At 43.4% G+C, this 6000-nt stretch overlaps 1 pseudogene; it reads left to right on the top strand.

The window, feature by feature from the left end:
- The first annotated feature begins 2952 nt into the window (after nucleotides 1-2952).
- On the top strand, nucleotides 2953-3336 carry LOC144382052 (peptidyl-prolyl cis-trans isomerase A pseudogene; annotated as a pseudogene).
- Nucleotides 3337-6000: the final 2664 nt, after the last annotated feature.

Raw genomic sequence — 6000 nt, 5'->3', positions numbered from 1 at the left:
TATACCACAAAAAAGATACTTGTTGAGAGTCTGAGAGTTGGAACAAGAAGAGTGTTGCCTTGTTTGACCTTGGCTGGGAACACTCTAAGCAACTCAAATTTTTTGCTACTCTGTGCATTTCCACGAATGACCTTGAAAGCGGCCACAAGTATTGATTGTGAGATTTCAAGTAAATTTTGAAGAGTAGGCAAATTCAGAAATATGGAATCCACAAGTAATGAGGATTCACGTATATGAAATATCTGGACGAGGTCAATTCATTGAGACATAATGCAGACGGATGTCTGCTAGAGGCAGGGGGAGAGGGGTCTGGGGAACAATTGTTTATGGGCACAGGTTTCTTTCTGGGGTGATCACAATGTTTTGAACTGAATGGAGGTGGTGATTATAGAACATTGTGAAGGTACTAAATAGCCCTGAATAGTCCATTTTTTAAAAAGATTTTTAAATTTTAAGTCATCTCTACACCCTTGTGGGGCTCGAACTCACCTCCGCCCGAAGATCAAGAGTCACATTCTCTTCCAACTGAGCCAGCCAGGTGCCCCAAGAATTGTTCATTTTCAAATGGTGACTTTTATACTATGTGAATTTCATCTAAAAAAAATGGTGTGTTGCTCCAAGTGGAGCATTTGATGACCAATCTGGGACTCTCTGAACCTCTCTTTTCCCTTCAGCATGGCGATCATCCACCTTTGAGGTCATGACTGCTCTAACAGACTGAGGACACGAGGACATGAAGCTTGAGCAAAGAATAGACCTTAGTCGTTCTGAACTACTGAGGTTCAGGTGTTTTGGGTTACTACAGCATGACTTAGCCAATCTTGACTTTTCAGAGGTCTTAGCCTAACTGTCATCATTTTGGGAGCAGATTGGGGATGGGAGCTTGGGGGTCTCACCTTTCCTAGGTACCCTCTCCCTTAATCCTCCTGTCTTCAGTCCCGCGACCCACTCCTTCCCACGCTGGGCCCCTCCCCACATCCAGGTCTGCTAACACTTCTTGTCTTATGCTGTGGCTGGGGAAGATGTAGTCACCTGCTCTGTGGGGTGGGAGGAATCCAGGCTTTCCTTCTACTGACTTCCGCTTTCCATGGCAACTCACGCAGCCTCCACATGTAACTGGTTTCTCAGACTCTTCTGGCCTCGACCGTGGGGATTAGCTTTGTTCCTGCTGGCCTCCATCTCTGTGTTCTGCTGACTCACTTACCACTTGTTTTCCATCTGCTAAAATTGTGTCCACCTTCCTCATCTGATGTTGTTTCCTCTCCTGTTCTCCTTGTCCTCGTTAACTTAAACCTTTCTGATTCCTCGATGGTCATTTCAGAGAGGTTATGGGAGGGAGCAGAGATAAAATGTGTTCAATCTGCCATGACTCACTGGGGTCATGAGTGTTTTCCTGCTCATCAGCTGATCAAGTGTAGACCAGCATCACCATTTCTGGGGGCTTTGTAGTATCCCTTTAGAGGGATATGAGCACCCAGAGGATATTTGGCAATGTTTGGAGACATTTTTGGTTGTCACAACGAGGAGTGAGGTGGGCTGCTACTGGCATTTAGTGAGTAGAGGACAGGGATGCTGCCAAACATCCTACAATGCTCAGGACCGTCTCTCACAACAAAGACTTATCTGGACCAAATGTCAATAGGGTGGAGGTTGAGAAACTCTGTTCTAAAGGATTTCTATTGTTTTGGGAATAAAATTCAGACTGTATAGCACAGTTTACAAGTCCCCTGCCTAACTTTTCTATACTCCCTCTGGGTCACCATACTCCAGCTACAGGCATCTTCTTTTCGTTCCTGGAACGCACCAGACTTGTTCCTGCCACAGGACCTTTGTACTTGCTGTTTCCTAAGCTCTCTTCCCCAGATTTTCTGGTTCCTGACACCTTCATCATTCAGGTCTCAGCTCAAATGTCTCCTCCCCCATGAGACTTACCTTGACCAACTCATCTGCCCCTCTCCCCTCAACCCTCACCCCTCCCCCACTCAAGGAACTGGTACATTTATAGTTGACCCTTGAACAACAGGGCTTTGAACTGTGCAGGTCCACTTTTATGCAGACTTTTTTCTTTAAATCCAGTACAGTACTATAGTTGTATTTTCTGTTCCTTATAATTTTCTTAATAACATTTTCTTTTCTCTAGCTTACTTTATTGTAAGAATACAGTATATAATACATATAACATACAGAATCTATGTTAATCGACTGTTCATGTTATTGGTAAGGCTTCTTGTCAACAGTAGGTTCTTGGTGGTTATGATTTTGGGGAATCAAAAGTCATTGGCTGATTTTCAACTGTGCGGGGTGGGGGATGGGTTGGCGCCCCTAATCCCTGTGTTTTTCACCTGTATTATGTTTCCCAAAGTATCAATTCCTGAGACTGGGTTGTTTTCTCCTTTGTTTTTATTTGTTTATTACTTACTAGATGTTAGCTCCATGGGAGCAGGGACCCTGTCAGTCTTGATTTTGAGTATTTTGCCTGGTACACGGGTACTGCTTAGCAGATGGACCGAGGTCTTATTTAGTGATCTTCAAGTATTTTCCTTGTGTTTCTCCTGAAAGAAGTTCTAAGAACTATGTGCCCCTTACACATTTTTAAGTCAACATCTACAATTTGTTTATCATAAGTTTATTTTATTTTTTAAAAGACGTTTTATTCATTTATTTGAGAGAGAGAGAGAGAGGGAGGGAGGGAGGTAGCGCACAAGCCAGGGGAGCAGCACGCTGAGGGAGAAGCAGGTTCCCCACTGAGCAAGGAGCCCCACCCAGGACTCGATCTCAGGACCCTGGGATTATGACCTGAGCTCAAGGCAGACGTTTAACCGACTGAGCCACCCAGGCGCCCCTCTACTTCACACTTTTGAATATACCTGCCATCATTCATAAAAGACAAAAAAGAAAAAAAAAATCCATGAGCAGAAGCCGCTGGTCTGGTGCCACCAGCCTCGCCCAGCCATGGTCGAGGCAGCCCCTGATGGCCAGCCCTCGGACCACGTCTCCTCAGAGCTGTCTGCAGACAAAGTTCCAAAGGCCACAGAACACTTTCGTACTCTGCGTGCTGGGGCGGAAGGATTTGGTTGTAGGAGGCCCAGCATTCACAGGATTATTCCGGGATTTGTGCGTCAGGGTGGTAATGTCACATGCCACCACGATCTTGGCCGCAAGGCCCTCTATGGGGAGAAATTTGAGGATGCGAATTTCATCCTGAAGCACACGGGTCCTGGCATCCGGTCCACGGCAAATACTGGGACCCGACGACAAGCGCGTTCCCAGCTTTTCACCGGCGCTGCCAAGACTGAGTGGTTGGATGGCAAGGTTGTGGTCTCTGGCAAGGTGTAAGAGGGCCTGAATATTGTGGGAGCCCCGAGCGCCGTGGGTCCAGATAGGACAAGAGCAGCAAGGAGATCGCCATTGCTGCCTGGGTCCCTTTTCCTTACTCCCCTCCAAGTCTAGATTACAGAGGGAAGTTTATGATTATGAAATAAAAACTAGGCAAAACAAAACAAAAAAATCCATAAGCAGAATCACACAACATCATGAAAACAAATGGAAAATTTCGTAGGGGGGAAAAAAAAACAAGAACAGGCTCTGAACAGTTGAACACTTTATTTCCCTCTTTTTTTCCCTCCTTGAACTCCTATTTCCATTCGTCTCCCCCCACAGATTTCTATCTTAAGGTAATATACTCGAAAGCCTTTTTTTTTTAAATTAATCCCCTGATCATACTTCTCTGCAACAAAAATGCTTATGTGTAGTGACATTTATTTATTTATTTTTAAAGTCCTGTTTCCCCAGGGGTCTAATCTTGAAAACTGTCCTGTGTTCCTAAGGCTGTAAGTGCTAAAATTTTTCTCTGAATTATCACTACAATTATTATCTGAATATAATTGGTCAGAACAATATAACCATACTACATTTTGATGAGTAATTGTTATATATTAAAATGTTTTATTCTTGGGGCACCTGGGTGGCTCAGTCATTAAACGTCTGCCTTCAGCTCAGGTCATGGTCCCAGGGTCCTGGGATCGAGCCCCACATCGGGCTCCCTGCTCCGCGGGAAGCCTGCTTCTCCCTCTCCCACTCCCCCTGCTTGTGTTCCCTCTCTCGCTATGTCTCTCTCTGTCAAATAAATAAATAAAATCTTTTTAAAAAGTGTTTTATTCTTTTGTTTTATACTTTTAAAAAAAGTTTTAATTTAAATTCGTTAGTTAACGTACACTGTAATCTTAGTTTCAGATGTACAATGTATAAAATGTTTCATTCTAAATAAGTCTTTTAATGAGGTGAATGGGGCTGGCTATTTTTATGTGTATTTTTTTCAGGTTCATCTACCTGTGGATGCATATTACTCATGGCTGGAATGGGACAGAGTTTAGAATAAGTGCTAGTCCAATGTTTTGTTTTTATAGAAGTAAATACTGAGAAATGCTTTTCACATAAACAGGAGACTAGAATGGAAATTTTGTCATTGCTAAGTGACTCAAGGTCACACTATTTGAACTCCTATGTAATTTGCCACATATCACATTATAATTCATTGTCAGAAATTATTTGTAGTGGCACCTGGGTGGCTCAGTCAGTTGAGTGTCTGACTCTTGGTTTCAGCTCAGGTCATGATGTCAGGGTTGTGGGATCAAGTCCCACATCCAGCTCCACGCTCAGTGCAGAGTCTGCTTGAGATCTCTCCCTTTCCCTTTGCCCCTCTCCCTGCTTGTGCTCTCTCTCTAAAATAAATAAAATCTTAAAAAAACAGAAATTATTTATAGTCACCTATCACTCAACAAGCCATGCTTACTCCATGGGGATTGAAAGCAAACAGGAAACCATCTGAATTGCAAAAGGATTTGTCATCTGGTCCTTGGGATCATTCTCTTTCCTAGCCACCTACTATGATTTCACACAATGCCTTTGTTTGGCATTCAGGTTTTTATATTGCAGCACTACCAAGTTCTCAGTAAGTTCTGAAATGAGTAAGTAATGCCTTACTTTTGTAAGATGGAGGAAGAACAATTGTAAAAGGAAGGAAGACCTTGGACCTCAGACACTTTCTCAGGGATATTAGTTTTAGGAGAGAGAACACACAGAAACCGAGACCTAAACAGATTTCCTTTCTCTCCTCCACCGAGATGTAATTTATATACAATAAAACACACCCATTTCAAGTAGCCACTGTGATAAGTTCTGACAAATTATATGCCTGTGTCATCTCCACTGTATTCAAGATACAGAAAGGAAATGTCCATTATTCCAGAAAGTTCTCTCATGCTCCTTTGCAGTCAATTCCTCCTTTCCTAGGTTCCAGGCAGTTAGTGTTCTGCTTTTTGTGACTATGTACGGCAGGTCGCCCTTCTCGGCTGGTTCCTTTCACTCAGCACAATGATTCAGAGAGGGATCTAAGGTGTACTTCCTTTTCCTTGCCGAGCAGTTATCACTGGATGGATATATTGCAAATTGTCTCTCATTCACCTGTTGATGGAGATTTGGCTTGTTTCCTGTTTGGGGGCTATTATGAATAATGCCCATCCAAGTACAAGTCTTTGTGTGGACATCCATTTTCATTTCTCTTGCTTGACTAGCTAGGAGAGGGGTGCTAAGCCTACGTGGAAGACAGATCCTCTTAAAACTGTCCTTGCCAAGCAGCACCTATTTCAGAAAGTGTGTTTACTAACCTGGATCCAATGAAGCTTTCAGATCCAAAGTTCACACAATAGGGGCGCCCAGATGGCTCAATGGGTTGAACATCCAACTCTTGATTTCAGCTCAGGTCATGATCTCAGGGTTGTGAGATCGAGCCCCGAGTTGGGCTCCACACTCAACAGGGAATTTGCTTGAGATTCTCTCTCTCTGTCTGTCCCTCCCCAACTCCCACGCCCACTCATGCACGCACACGCTCTAAGTAAACAAATAAAAACAATTTTAAAAAGCAAAGTTCACAGAGTATATAAGAGACAGAGGAAAAAATCAAACCACTCCAAGGAAGAAACAGAAAGAGAAATCCGGAAT

The sequence above is a fragment of the Halichoerus grypus genome, chromosome 6 (assembly GCF_964656455.1).
Source record: "Halichoerus grypus chromosome 6, mHalGry1.hap1.1, whole genome shotgun sequence".
In the NCBI taxonomy this organism is placed as follows: domain Eukaryota; kingdom Metazoa; phylum Chordata; class Mammalia; order Carnivora; family Phocidae; genus Halichoerus; species Halichoerus grypus.
The sequence above is the reverse complement of the archived record's forward strand: the minus strand, read 5'-3'. Positions and strand labels throughout refer to the sequence as shown.